Below are 15,790 nucleotides of genomic sequence, written 5' to 3' on the forward strand. Positions count from 1 at the left end.
CAAAACCCCGGAAGGGCCCTGCCCGCGCCTCACCCCCTCCCTGGTCCCATCTTGGCCGGGTCCGGCTCCGCCGCACCTTACCTCTCTTCTCTTCGAAACTGCTAGGCACTGGTTCGGCCCGGACCCGCTGGGATCAGACGAGACCGCACTAGTCGCGCCGCACCTGCCAAGGAGCGAGTGAGGAGCCTGGGCGCGCCTGACGTCACAACCGGCCCGAGCGCCGCGAGCTCAGAGTCACCTGATCACCTTGGCAACCCGCACGGGGCGGGGCAAGGCGGTGGGCGGTGTCATAGCAAGAGCCCAGTTCCCTGCAGCTGGTCCTGGAAGCGCCTCCTGAAGCGCTCCCGGGCTGTTGACGACGCGGAGCCTCGAGGTCCGTCTCTGGCCTGGCTGCTCAGGCCTCCGAGTTGGGATGGATACCTGAGACTCCAACAGGCACAGGCATCAAGTTCGATCAGTGCTCCGAGACTCCAGACGTTATCCCCTCGCCGCCAGTGCAAGTGCCTGGCTGGCAGGGCCTGTGTCCCCACCATACCCGGTTCAGTGCGTGGCACGCAGGTTCGCTTGTGGGCTGCTCCTCTCCGTGTCTTCTGGGTCTAGACCCAACTAGGTTCGAGGGTTTGCTCCGCGAACTGTACCTGAGAGGGCTGGGGCTGAGGCTGATAACTGGATTGCTCTTTGGCAACTTTCCCCATAAGCCTCTCAACAAGTAGTGCAGCCTTTGCTGGAGAAAGTAGTAAGACTTAATTCATTCAGGAGAGGGGAGGAGACGGGCTGTAGCCCAGGCCCAGACCTCCTGTCCTGAAGGCCTCCTTCTATTCCAACAGAAAGAGAAAGCACTGAAACACTCCCAGAGCAAAGCCTAGAACAAGCCCGGACGTCCTACTTGAAAAGCTTTTTTGTTTTTCAGATTAGATATCGATTTTCTCAATTTCCTCCCCTTGCTCACTATAATCGTATGCCTGCACCTCTATGACTTTCCAGTTGCTAGACATAGACCATCAGCTTCAAAATGAAAATCTAACACTCCATGGAGGTCCTGGTTTGAAAGCCACTGCTTATTTCGTCCCTTCACTTTCTGAGTTCCATTTAAGTTTTACTCTTCTAGTCCCTGCACCACTATGGAGGTTTCATGTATGTCGTCCTTCCCTCTCAGCCTGTGGGATTTTAAACCAAAAAGTTATTTTATAAATAACTTCTAGTGAGCACACTAGAATGTGTGCAATGAGCAATGAGCAATTCCAGGCTGCTTGAGGCACGATTCTTGAAGATCAGGAGTTTATCGGTGGTGTACCTCATATCCAAGTACCACCTGTGCTGTTTACTTAATAGTTTCATTTTAAGTGACACTTCTTTATTTTTATACATTTATTTAAAAAAGAAACTAGCGGGACTTCTCTGGCAGTCCAGTGGTTGAGACTTCGCCTTCCAATGCAGGGGATGCGGGTTTGAGCCCTGGTCAGGGAACAATGATCCCACAGGCCTCATGGCCAAAAACCAAAACATAAAACAGAAGCAATATTGTAACAAATTCAATAAAGACTTTAAAAATGGTCCACATCAAAAAAAATCTTTTAAAAAAAAAAGAAACTAGCATACAAACGGGAATAAAAGACAGCTGTGAAAGATAAAGTAGAGTCAGGACTCCAGTCAGAGGTGTACTAATAGGAGAGAAGAGATTTAAAACATGAGCCCAGGTCCCAAAGGGCAGAGATTCGGAGGCAGGAAGATGGTGGGAGCAGGGCAGGGGCAGCCACACCTGGGGTGGCAGATCTGAGGAGGGGAACTCCAACTGCAGGTTAGGGACAGGTTGGGGAAGAGTTGGGCTAGAATGAGGTTTGAGGGAGGCAGTGGAGGGGAGAAGTGCTAGGAGCAGAGAGAATGGAGAAGGGATCTAGAGAAAGGAGAAGGAGCAGTGGTTTGGGGAGAGGCTGCTGAATGGAAACGTGTACTAATAGCATTAAGGGAAGGGAGGCTGAGAGGCTGCAAAAGTGAGGACTGCAGAGAAGGAGGAGCAGGTGAGAAGAACCTGATGTAGGCCCGAGGGGAAAGCACAGGGCCTCTGAGGCTCTACTGTGGGCAGGGCAAGGTGAGGGTGAGGGCCAAGGCGGAGATAACTGCCCCTGCAAGGGAGCGAGGCTGGAGAGGGCAGCTGGGACATATGGGGTCATGCTGGGGGAGAAGAGATGAAAGAACGGTGTTTTCAGTAAGGTCCTTGGCCACTCCCCTTTTACTGAGCTGCTTGGGTGTGACAGGGCATAACCACCAAAGGAAAAAATAGAACGTTCCCCACCCCCATCCCCACCACCCCCTTGAGGAAGGAGTGCTATCAGATGAGTACAAACTCAAGGAATGTTACTTGGCAGCATCCAAGAACCAGAGACATGGCCAGGGAGCACATCCCACATGACTCTTTTCTAGGATTTGACCTCAAGTCCCAGGAGTAAGCAGCCAGCCAGATGTAGAAGTCACTGGAGTTTCTTCACAAGTTTCCATTCCCAGAAATAAAAATGTCTGTGTGGAAGGTCCTGACGAAGCATATTTTTTGTGAAAGTCCATTAGCCACTGGAACTGCAATGGATTTTCAACATTTGTGAACTCAGGAGAACCATCCAAGGATTGTGGAGGCAGCATGATGCAGGGGTTGGGAAACTGTGCTCTGAGGTATATTCATTTTGTGAAATCAGACAAGTTACCCACCTTCCTTGAGCCTCAGTCTTATCTGTAAAATGGGTATAATACCTACCTCAGGAGACTGTCATCAACTTGAGGTGAATTCTAGGTCAAAGGAAGAACCCAGATTCACAGTTTTTCAGAAGGCCATTTAAAAAATCATTGTAGGGCTTGCCTGGTGGCACAGTGGTTAAGAATCTGCCTGCCAATGCAGGGAACATGAGTTCAAGCCCTGGTCCAGGAAGATCCCACATGCCGCAGAGCAGCTAATCCCGTGCGCCACAACTACTGAGCCCAAGTGCCACACTACTGAAGCCCGCGCGCCTAGAGCCCATGCTCCACAACAAGAGAAGCCACTTCAAGGAGAAGCCCGCGCACTGCAATGAAGAGGAGCCCCAGCTCACTGCAACTAGAGAAAGACTGAACGCAGCAACGAAGACCCAACGCAGCCAAAAATATAAATAAATTAATTTTTAAAAAAATCGTTGTGGACTTCCCTGGTGGCGCAGTGGTTGAGAGTCCGCCTGCCGATGCAGGGGACACAGGTTCGTGCCCCGGTCCGGGAAGATCCCACATGCCGCGGAGCGGCTGGGCCCGTGAGTCATGGCCGCTGAGCCTGCGTGTCCGCAGTTTGTGCTCCTCAACGGGAGAGGCCACAACAGTGAGAGGCCTGCGTACCATAAAAAAAAAAAAAAAAAAAAAAATCGTTGTATTTTCATTGGACCCCATTTGTTCAGTCACCAATTGGGTGAAAGAATGTTTCTTGGATGCCTAATCTACACTGCACACTGTGATGGATATGAAAGGAGCAAGTTCTCTGACTCGGTCCTCCAGACATCACACTCCTGCTAGGACAGTGAGACAGCATGAGAGGTCACAAAGCCCCTGTGAAATTGAGTGCTAAACTATGTCATGCCCTTCTCTGCCCTCAGCATTCATGGAGAGGGATGCCATGCCAGCTGCATTGGCTGAAGTGGGATGTATAAAAGAAAGGGTCTGGAACAAAGCCTGAAATTTGGAGGATTTGGAGAAGTGGTGAGAGAAGAGAGCATTCTTGGTTATATCATCTGGACGACATGAACACCTGAGACAGGGGCTCAGTAAATATTTGCTGAATGAATGAATGAATGAATGAACAAATAAGCAAGGGCAATAACACTAGAGAATGGTGGGCATAGACATAAGATCAACCTAAGTGGACTGTGGAAATTGGACAGTTGTGAGAAATAAGGTAGAGACACAGCAGATTGTAGAGGAGCTTTTGAGATAGCAAAATCTTCTGGTAGAAACATGGGGTCTGGAGCCAGAGTGTCAGGGTCGAACTCCATCACTTATTGGCCACATGACCTTGAGTAAGTTATTTAACCTCTCTGTGCATTAGCTTCCTTATCTGGAAAAAAATAGGCATAACATTGTTATCTACTTTACAGTGTTTTTATTTCCCACCCTCATCCCCACCCCCAGTGTATCTATAGTGTTATTTTGAGGATTAACTAAGATAATGCATATGAAACCTAAATGTGGCACTTGGCACATAGTAAGTGCTCCAAACTATTCACTTCTCTTTATTATTAGTATTAGTTTTATTAAGGCCTGAGAAGAGTATCGATTTAATACAAAAAGTATAGGAAACCACTGAAGCTCCTCAGAATGGGAAATGGGAATGGGATGCAGTGTTTTGTAAAGAATCATTTAGCAGCAGAATTCAACCTGGTCAGAAGGGAGAGTAGGGGCAAAGGTGCAGCCCCAAAGGTTAAGGAAGGGCTGACGAAGTACTAGAAACCACCCCTCCTGAAAAAGAGAAAGACTGTGCCCCCTTGCTCACACGTGTGTGGCGGTCAGAGCCTGGCAGGCAGAGGCGCTCAGTAACCCTGTTAAATGAACATCTCTACATGCTGCACAAGTCAAACAATGACTTTCTGGAGCTCTCAGGCTCAATGGCAAACACTGTGGAATTCCCCTAAGAACAGAGTTTTAAAGCACTGGAGAAATCCACTAAGACTTCGCCTCTGGCTTATTTCAATGTCTTCCCCCCATGGAAGCAGACAAATGAACACATGTGAAAGTAAAGCCAGTGAGTGTGGAGAGCACATGCACAAAACTCAGAAAAGAATGACCAGATTCTTTTTGTGTGTGAGAATGTTAAAGAAAGGAGAAAAAAATTTCACTTCTGCTGTTCACTAGCTCACTGCTCTGCCTGGTTCTAATGGAATTTGAGGTTCATGTGAAGTAGAAAGAGGCATGAGTTTGCTTCTGGTCATGGTTTAAGGTTTTGGGTTTTACCTGAGCAATGAGTCTCACAGTTTTATGCCTCTTTTTCTGATTTACATTTTCGAATTCCAATTTGCTAGTCAGGAGTGTCTCCATTGCAAGTGACTAAAATGCTGTTCAAATCAGTTTAAGAAAGAGGGAGAGAGAATTTATTGGCTCTTGAAACCAGGAGTCCAGAGGCAAATCTGAACTTCAGGCATAGCCAGATCCGGGCACTCAAACAGTATCACCAGGAGTCTCCTCTCTTGATCTCTCAGCTCTCTTCTCTGCATTCTCAGGCAGTCCCTCTGAGAGTGTCAGAATTACATTCTCATAGCAAAAAGTTCCCAGCAGACAAAAGGCTTTCTCTTTCCCAACAGTACTAAGAAAAGCTCCAGACTGGAGTCTGACTGTTTGCATCGGCTTTGGGTAACTTGCTTTTCTCTGAATGTGTGGTTGCAGCCAGAGGATGTGACATCTTGGCTAGTTCCATGCTGTCCTCTGGAGCCTGGGAGTAAGGTTAGCCCACCCCCCCAAACCCCACAGTTTAAAATTTGGAAGGAACAGCTTCCCCAGGAAAATAGAAGCTTAGTTACCAGCACTAGGAAGAGCGGATGCCTAGCAAACAAAAAACACAGCTGACCCCTACAGGCCACCGATACCAAAACCACAAGCTTATTGAAGAGTCCTGTAGGCACATGTAACATAATATTCCAATATTATTCCAGTAGGATAGCTTTGAATCCACTTGGGAGCCAACTCACCTTCCATATTTCCAGGAAAGTTGCAACCTCTGAGTTGCATCCAGCACTCAGAGGTTGTCTTGCTGAGATCATGGCATAGAACTCACCATTGGTTTTACCTAAGTGTACTCTCCTCTCTGGAAGTATTACTTCTGAAGAAAGTGCTTCAGGGAGCACTTCATGCTTTAAATGTGTTTCTACAGCACCTTGAGTTCTCAAGAGGCATCACATAAAGCCGTGCAATTTTAATTGTGACTTTTTGAAGCACTGATTCCTGAAGTGGCCTGGCATTCGGATAATGATCTTAGAAACCCAGCCCTGGAGGAAAACACATTTTTCTCCTAGGCTGTGACTCAACTGAGTATGAAGTTCCCATCAACTCTTAAGAATCTCCCTACCTTTTGATATTTTGAAAATAAGAAAAAAAATCAGCCCATATAAATTTGAAATACTCAGCCCATATGTCCATTTGCATTTATATTTATACAATGGACTAATGATGATTTAGCACATGACATATGAAGGATAAGAACTCAGGGAAACATTAAAACCACATATTCAGTCAGCACATTTACTAAGTGCCAACCGCCAACAATGTGCCAGGGACTGTACTAAGCTCTAGAGATGTAGGAATAAGCAAAACAGATTTTCAAAATCCTTGCTTATATCAAACTTACATTTCAGTAGGTGTGTCCATTTGTATACAGTGTTGGGTCTCACCTGCGTCATTGACAGGAATTAGTCATAATCACCAATAAACATACAGGGCAAATTCTCAGTGAGTGCTTCCGCTAAGGCGAGGCTTCTGGCCAGTGCTCTGCATGCATTATCTCATTATTCTCTTCTTCCTAGGGATTAAAAACAGGCTTCAGAGAGATGTAGACACCTGTTCAAGGGGCCCTAGGAGGTAAGGGGTGGGCCAAGACTGAAACTCGTTTCTCCATATCTGCCTTTCAACTTGTACCTTTTCTTAGGGTGTGGAAGGGGGATGATGGGGAGTGGTGGGGTTATGGGAAACTGGAGAGCAAACTCTGTGCAAAGGGAGCCACTATCTGGCCACTTGGCCCAGGGGAATGTGGCCCAGTGCGGCCAAGTTTTCTGATTTTTTCAAGAGAAGCCGGCAAACAGGATTTTGATGTGAAAACCAATTTTAAAAACACTGTGAAAGCCAATCAAAATCTGTCTGAGCATCATTCAGGCCACAGGTCTGCCCCTCCATGAAACAGCACCCCCCAAAACTAAATGTGGGTAGAAAAATGCAAATACAACTCTGGTTCTTGCACAAAGTAGTTGTCAGGTTGATTTGATAAGGCTAAGGCAAACAGGTGCCCCTGTTTACCAATAAGGCAAAGTCCTTAATGAAAGGTAACTGAGGGAGCAGCTGGAGCATTTCAACCCCCTACCTTGGAGGAGGTTGCATTGAGCTATCTTAGGCTGGGTTGATAGGCCATGCTTATCGGAAAGGGAAAATTTAACTTCAGGGCGGGCTTCGTGTTGCATCTGAGGTCCTAATAATGATCACTATGCTGTCAGCACACAAGATGTAGTTCAAAATAATTCTCCTCCTAAAAGTCACATTCTGCTCGCCTCCTGGCCCTTCCTTGCCTCTCCCCCTCCGCCCCAGGCCTCCCACGCTCAGCAAGCCTTTCCTCTTACCCACTCCGTCTGCCAGGGGATGGCAGCCACAGGACAGGCGGTGGTCTCATCACTGGGGTGGTCTGAGACTGGAACAGAGTTGGTTGCCTATAGGTGGCAGTGCCTCTTCCTGTCCTGGCCTTTGGAGGGAGGGAGGGGGCACAGGAGAGCTTCTACGTTTAGAAAACATTTCCACCGGGCTTCCCTGGTGGTGCAGTGGTTGAGAGTCTGCCTGCCGATGCAGGGGACACGGGTTCGTTCCCCGGTTGGGGGGATCCCACATGCCGTGGAGCGGCTGGGCCCGTGAGCCATGGCCGCTGACCCTGCGTGTCCGGAGCCTGTGCTCTGCAACGGGAGAGGTCTCAGCAGTGAGAGACCCACGTACCACAAAAAAATCATTTGCACCGTCAATAGACTGAAACTCTACAAGACAATAGTTTTACTTAAAATGTGTAAAGGAATTCCCATCTTCTGCATCTTAGCAAGATCAGAAAACCTCTGTTTACTACAGGAATTGTTTCAGAAAGGAAAGTGAAATCTGGCACATGAAAAATCCCCTTTCTACCCGTTCTCAAGATAGTAACTTTGCAGACATATGCCATGTGTATTCCATCACAGCAAAACAATGCTGTCGTGCACTGGGGACAGATTTGCTGCTGCTGCTGAGGCTGCTGCTGCCACCGCCGCCTCCACCACCTCCTTCTGTTGCTTGGATAAAGCTGAGGCATGTGGCACTGCTGTGAGATTCTTAGAAGATGGGCAATTGTTCCTGGCTGGGACCCTACAAGTCGGTTTGTACCACGAGGCTCTAAATCCTAGCTCCTCTGGGCCCTGGGAGCCTTTCCTTTGGAAAACACACATGGTAAGGACTTAGACACTTTCTGAAAGGGATAGGACAAGGAAAACTCTCCCCCATCCCTTGCTTGGACAATCATTTAAGACAGTGGTCCCCAACCTTTTTGGCACCAGGGACTGGTTTCATGGAAGACAATTCTTCCACGGACCGGGGGTGGGGTGGGGTGGGGGGGATGGCTTCGGGATGATTCAAGCACATTATATTTATTGTGCACTTTATTTCTATTATTATTACATTGTAATATATAATGAAATAATTGTACAACTCACCATAATGCTGACAGGAGGCGGAGCTCAGGCAGTAATGTAAGCCATGGGGAGCAGCTGTAAATGCAGATGAAGCTTCGCTTGCTCGTCTACCACTCACCTCCTGCTGTGTGGCCCAGTTCCTAACAGGCCACGGACTGAAACCGGTCCATGGCCCTGGGTCTGGGGACCCCTGACTTAAGAGGTGAAGTGACTTCTCCCACTCAGGGAGGCAGGGTAATGCTATGATTAGGAGTGTCCAGAGACCTGCATTCCAGCCCCAGTTCCCCTACATACTCATCTTGGAGCCCAGAACATTTTACTAAATGTTTTTGGGCCTCAGTTTTCTCATCTGTTAAGTGGAAATAATAATAGGCCCAGGCACATAGAGATGTCGCAAGGGTAAACTGATGCACACAAAAGCAACTCTCTTTGCACAGAGCACATCTCCAGGTCACCGAAGCCTCCATGTATCCTTACCATGGCTACCCTCCATCCACACCCTCGGAGAGGGAACAAGTTAAAATGTATCTGCTTCATCTTGGCCCTACCACTAATTTCTGTGGCTCCTTGGTCAGGTGATCAGGAGTTACACATGATGACCAGGGCCACTCTAGTGCAATTCTTTTTTTTTTTTTAATTTTATTGAAGTATAGTTGATTTCTAATATTGTGTTTAATTTCTGCTCTACAGCAAAGTGACTCAGTTATACATATATATATTCTTTTTCATATTCTTTTCCATTATGGCTTATCATAGGATATTGAATACAGTCCCCTGTGCTATACAGTAGAACCTTGTTGTTTCTCTCTAGTGCAACTCTTTAGCTGCAGCAGGGGAGACCTTTGCACCCACTACCCCTAGAGCCTTATTTTGGACACCACCTTTGCCTGAATTTCTGGCTGCTTTGGCCACAGTCCAGATGACAGTGTGCCTGTCGTCCACCTCCTGCTCCAGGCCCCTCCCTGGAGAGGCCACATTGACAGCTCTGTAGGTGTGGAGTCCACCTGCCTCAGAGTGGGAGGGGCACTGTGTACACATGCAGTTTCCTGGGCTCCATCCTAGACCCACTGCTTCCAAATCACTGGAGCAAGGGCCTAGGAATCTTCAAGTAACAAGCCCTCTGAGGGAGCAGAGCCCACAAAAGTTAGCATTTATGGCCCTCTGGTACCTCAAACTCTGTAGATGTTTTCCTCAACCTGTCTCTCCTCGTGTGTCTGGCTTAACTGGACCACCGTCCGGCAGGGAAGCCAGGCCTTTAAGCCAGAGACCTGAACTTCCCTGAGTTCAGGATAGCCCTGATTACCTCGTAGCAGAGTTTGGCCCTTCTCCTTGCCCCACCAGTCCTTGTTCAGGTCTTCCCCGTGATTTCACACCAGAACCAGCAGTCTTGCTCTCCATGTGCCCAATCTGGAGGTCTTGATCTGAAATATAAACTTGGCCCTAATACTCTCTTACTTAAAATTCTCTAGGGGTTTCCCATCCCCTGCAGGATCAAGTCTGATGAGGCGTTTATTTATGTATTTTGGCCGCACCTCACGGCATGTGGGATCTCAGTTCCCTGACCAGGGATCAAACTCTTGCCCCCTGCAGTGGAAATTCAGAGTCTTAACCAATGGACCGGCAGGGAAATCCTTGATGAGGCATTTAAAAGCCTTTCCCTTCAACCTCAGCTCTCCTGCCACTCCCCTAGAGGCAAAACTCCAACAAGACCTATGTTATGCTCAGGTCTTTGAATGTTCCATGGAGCTGCTCACCTCTGGGCTACTCTAGACACAGCACCCTCCACTGGAATACCCTTTCTCCTCTTCTACTCTTCCTTCAAGTCTTGGCTGAAATGTCGCCTCCTCTGGGAAGCCTTCCCAGATGTTCCCAGGTAGCGCTGACTACTCCCTCCTCTTTCCCTGTACACGTCCCCAAAATATCACCCATGACCCTGTATTTGCCTTTATTTGCTTATGTGTTTCTGCTCCACTAGACCCATGAGGGATTTGCATTTTATTCATTTCAAATTCCACACCTTTATTGGGGCTGATAAGGTCGTACGTGATCTGGCTTCCGCCCAACTCTCCACCCTGTCTCGTACCCCTCTCTGCCCTACCCACTTCACTTAGTCACACTGGCCTTCAGACTGGTCCCAAGATTACCAAACTCCTTCCTGTTCTGGGTCTTTGTTCCCGCATTGACCTTTTTCTGGAATGGCCTCCCCTAGATCTTTCCATGGCTGTCTCCCTCTTGACATTCAAATCTCTGTTCAAATGTCACCTCCTCAAGAATCACTTGGCCAACCAATCAAAAGTAATCTTCCTTCCCCCATTCTCTCTTACATACCATATTTTCTTCCCTTCATAGCATTTATAGTTAATTCACTTTAAAAATCAGCCTTATTGAGGTATAATTTGCATACAATAGAATGCACATGTTTAAGGTGTACAGTTATGTGAGTTTTGACAAATACCCAAGTATCCACCACTCTACGAAAGATATAGAATATTTCCATAATCTGTACAATTTTCCTGAGTCCTCTTTCCAGTCAATATCCTCCCTCCCCATGGCCAGCCCCAGTCAATCTCAGCTCTGCTTTCTGTTCCCATAGCTTCATTTTGCTTGTTCTAGAACTTCATTTAAATGTAATCATCCAGGAATTTCCCTGGTGGTCTAGTGGTTAGAATCTGGCGCTTTCACTGCTGTGGCCTGGGTTCAATCTCTGGCCAGGGAACTGAGATCCCACAAGCCACGCAGTGCAGCCAAAAACAAAACAAAACAAACCAGTGTAAATATAATCATCCAGTATGTACTCTCCTGTCTGGCCTCTTTCACTCAGCATAATGTTCTGGAGGTCCATTCATGTTGTAGCATTTATCAGCATTTGTTTCTTTTTATTACTGAGTAGTAAGCTATTGTATGAATATACCACAATTTATCTATTTGCTTGTTGATGGACACCTGGGCCATTTCCAGTTTTGGGCTATTATGAATAATGCTGCTTTGACTTACAGACATAGAAAACAAACTTATGGGCTTCCCTGGTGGCACAGTGGTTAAGAATCCGCCTGCCAGTGCAGGGGACAAGGGTTCAAGCCCTGGTCCGGGAAGTTCCCACATGCTGCGGAGCAACAAAGCCCGTGCGCCACAGCTACTGAGCCTGCGCTCTAGAGCCCACGAGCCACAACTACTGAAGCCCGCGTGCCTAGAGCCCGTGCTCAGCCAACGCACTGAGAAGCCCACGCACTGCAACGAAGAGTAGACCCTGCTTGCCGCAGCTAGAGAAAGTGCGCACGCAACAAGGAAGACCCAACGCAGCCAAAAATAAATAAATAAAATAAATTAATAAATTTAAAAAAAAAGAAAACAAACTTATGGTACCAAAGGGGAAAAGGGTGGCAGAGGAATAAATAAGGAGTTTGGGATTAGCAGATACAAACTACTATATATAAAAGAGATAAACAACAAGGTCCTACTGTATAGCACAGAGAACTATATTCAATACCTTGTAATAAACTATAATGGAAAAGAATCTGAAAAAGAATATCTCTATCTATCTATCTATGAATCACTTTGCTATATACCAGAAACTAAGATGACACTGTAAATCAACTATACTTCAATTTTAAAAAATCTAAAATAAAATAAATAAATAAACCTGCTATGACAATTCATGACAAGCCTTTGTGTGGACATACATTTTCTTTTTTCTTTTCTTTTGTGTGTGTGTGTGTGCATGTGTGTTGCTAGTAATTACCTTATTCGCTTAATAAATATTTATTATGTACCAGGCCCCTGGGAACAGGAGTAGGGCCGTGGGGAGAGGGGGACTGGAAAGAAGGAAAGCAGGACAATGGTGTGTTGCAGAGTTGGTCACCACTGTGGGCAAGTGGGGCTCAATCCGGTGGGGAGGATCTGCTGAGGAGCAACACGGAGGGTACCTCAGAACTGTCCACCGAGCATCAGAGAAGCAAGCATATATCTGTGGGTCCAGGGTTGCCCCAGTAGGGTTAAGTTCCTCACACTTCCAAGCCACAGTGCTTGAGTCCAGACACAAGCCTGGGCAGAAGGCAAGACCTGTGGGGAGCAGCTAACCCAGGGGGCTTTTACCTGCCCCAAAACTGGTTGCCATGGCGACGGCTGAGTAAAAGGTGGGCCAGGATGGGAGGAGGGTCACAAGAGGTCTCCGATACACATTCATTAAACAAATATTTATTGAGTGTCTCCTATGTGCCAAGCACTGGGTTAAGCACTGGAAACAGTCATCAAAAAGCCAGTCCCTGTCCTTATGGGGGAGACAGACAGTAAACAGTTCAGTAATTGATACAGTATTGTATCAAGCAGAGATGAGTGCCTTGAAGAAAAATAAAACAGGGTAGGAGAGTTGTGAGCTGAGTGGAGGGATGGGGCTCATTTGGACCATCAGGGTAGGCCTCTGAGAAGCTGATATTAGACAGAGAGTAAATGGAGCGAGAAACTGAGTCACCTGGATACTGAGGGTAAGAACATTCCAGCGGAACAAGCTTAGGGTGTCAGAGAAACAACAGGGAGGTTGCTGCGGCTGGAGCCGAGTGAGACCCAGAGGTCAGGAGAGAGGGTCTGGCAGGCCTCAGAAATGAGCTTGAATTTTATTCTGAGTGTGATGTGAAGCATATTTTAAGAAGGGTCGTGACACGGTCTTACTTACGGTTTAAGAGTTATGTGGGGTAGTATTACACATGTATTAGAATGGCTGACATTTTTATAAAAAAGTGATAATACCCAGTGCTGGCAGGAATGCAGAGCAACCGTAACTCTCATACAATGCTGGTGGGAATGCAAAATGGTAGAGCCAGCTGGCAAAACAGTTTAGCCATTTCACATAAATTTACACTTACCATGTGGGCTTCCCTGGTGGCGCAGTGGTTGAGAGTCCGCCTGCCGATGCAGGGGACACGGGTTCGTGCCCCGGTCTGGGAAGATCCCACGTGCCGCGGAGTCTGCATGTCTGGAGCCTGTGCTCCGCAACGGGAGAGGCCACAACAGTGAGAGCCCTGCGTACTGCAAAAATAAATAAATAAATAAATAAATTTACACTTAACCATGCAACCCAACAATACCGCTCTTAGGTATTTACCCAAGTGAAGTGAAGCTTATGTTCTCACACAAACCTGTTGCACAGATGTTCACAGTAACTTGATTCATAATCACCAAACACTGGAAATAAATTCAAATATCCTTCAACTGGTGGATGGCTAAACAGTGGCACATCCATGTAAGAATACTACTTAACAATAGAAAAGGTCAAACTACCGATCATACATGCAACAACCTGGAGGAAGCTCAAGAACCTGACGCTTATTAGTGAAAAAGTTCAATCTCAAAAGGTTGCATGCTGTATGATTTCATTTATACAACATTCTCAAAATGACAAAACTATGGAGATGGAGAACAGATTAGTAGTTTCCAGGGGTCAGGGAGGAGGACCAGAGAGGCATGAAGTGGGAGTGGGTTTCACTACAAAGAGGTAGCACTAGAGAGTTCCTCCTAGTGATGTTAACAATTGTGATGTAACAGTTATCAATCTTTTTTAAAAATTTAATTTATTTATTTTTATACAGCAGGTTCTTATTAGTTATCTATTTTATACATATTAGTGTATACATGTCAATCCTAATCTCTCAATTCGTCCGACCACCACCACCACCCCAACCCTGCTCTCCTCCCTTGGTGTCCATATGTTTGTTCTCTACATCTCTGTCTCTATTTCTGCCCTGCAAACTGGTTCATCTGTACCGTTTTTCTAGATCCAACATATATGCATTAATATATATTTGTTTTCCTCTTTCTGACTTACTTCACTCTGTATGACAGTCTCTAGGTCCATCCACGTCTCTACAAATGACCCAATTTCATTCCTTTTTATGGTTGAGTAATATTCCATTGTATATATGTACCACATCTTCTTTATCCATTCGTCTGTCAATGGGCATTTAGGTTGCTTCCATGTCCTGGCTATTGTAAATAGTGCTGCAATGAACAGTGTGGTGTATGTGTCCTTTTGAATTATGGTTTTCTCTGGGTATATGCCCAGTAGTGGGATTGCTGGGTCATATGGTAATTCTATTTTTAGTTTTTTAAGGAACCTCCATGCTGTTCTTCATAGTAGCTGTATCAATTTACATTCCCACCAACAGTGCAAGAGGGTTCCCTTTTCTCCACATCCTCTCCAGCATTTGTTGTTTGTAGATTTTCTGATGATGCCCATTCTAACCAGTGTAAGGTGATACCTCATTGTAGTTTTGATTTGTATTTCTCTAATAATTAGTGATGTTGAGCAGCTTTTCATGTGCCTCTTGGCCATCTATATGTCTTCTTTGGAGAAATGTTTATTTAGGTCCTCTGCCCGTTTTTTGATTGGGTTTTTTTGGGGGTTTTTTGGCGGTACGCAGGTCTCTCACTGCCATGGCCTCTCCCATTGCGGAGCACAGGCTCCGGACGCACAGGCTCGGTAGCCACGGCTCATGGGCCCAGCCGCTCTGCGGCATGCAGGATCCTCCCGGACCAGGGCACGAACCCGCGTCCCCTGCATCGGCAGGCGGACTCTCAACCACTGCGCCACCAGGGAAGCCTGGGTTGTTTGTTTTTTTTAATATTGAGCTGCATGAGCTGTTTATATATTTTGGAGATTAATCTTTTGTCTGTTGATTCATTTGCAAATATTTTCTCCCATTCTGAGGGTTGTCTTTTCGTCTTGTTTATAGTTTCCTTTGCTGTGCGAAAGCTTTTAAGTTTCATTGGGTCCCATTTGTTTATTTTTGTTTTTATTTCCACTACTCTAGGAGGTGGGTCAAAAAAGATCTTGCTGTGATTTATGTCAAAGAGTGTTCTTCCTATGTTTTCCTCTAAGAGTTTTATAGTGTCCGGTCTTACATTTAGGTCTTTAATCCATTTTGAGTTTATTTTTGTGTATGGTGTTAGGGAGTGTTCTAATTTCATTCTTTTACATGTAGCTGTCCAGTTTTCCCAGGACCATTTATTGAAGAGACTGTCTTTTCTTCACTGTATATCCTTGCCTCCTTGTCATAGATTAGTTGACCATAGGTGTGTGGGTTTATCTCTGGGCTTTCTATCCTTTTCCGTTGATCTATATTTCTGTTTTTGTGCCAGTACCATATTGTCTTGATTACTGTAGCTTTGTAGTGTAGTCTGAAGGCAGGGAGTCTGATTCCTCCAGCTCTGTTGTTTTCCTCAAGACTGCTTTGGCTCTTCGGGGGCTTTTGTGTCTCCATACAAATTTTAAAGATTTTTTGTTCTAGTTCCATAAAAAATGCCACTGGTAATTTGATAAGGATTGCATTGAATCTGTAGATTGCTTTGGGTAGTATAGTCATTTTCACAATATTGATTCTTCCAATTCAAGA

General features: G+C 46.1%; 1 long non-coding RNA gene across 1 annotated transcript in view; it reads right to left on the reverse strand.

Annotated features, from left to right (window-relative positions):
- Positions 1–81: 81 nt before the first annotated feature.
- Positions 82–15,790, reverse strand: part of LOC117196777 (uncharacterized) — a 37,904-nt gene continuing 22,195 nt past the window's right edge. The window contains exons 4-6 of the long non-coding RNA XR_004477143.2: positions 13,265–13,381; positions 7,323–8,480; positions 82–6,514 (exon numbers count right to left, since the gene is read on the reverse strand). This is a non-coding gene — a long non-coding RNA (uncharacterized LOC117196777). The remainder of the gene's footprint in view (positions 6,515–7,322; positions 8,481–13,264; positions 13,382–15,790) is intronic.

The sequence above is a fragment of the Orcinus orca genome, chromosome 3, assembly GCF_937001465.1.
Source record: "Orcinus orca chromosome 3, mOrcOrc1.1, whole genome shotgun sequence".
Lineage (NCBI taxonomy): Eukaryota > Metazoa > Chordata > Mammalia > Artiodactyla > Delphinidae > Orcinus > Orcinus orca.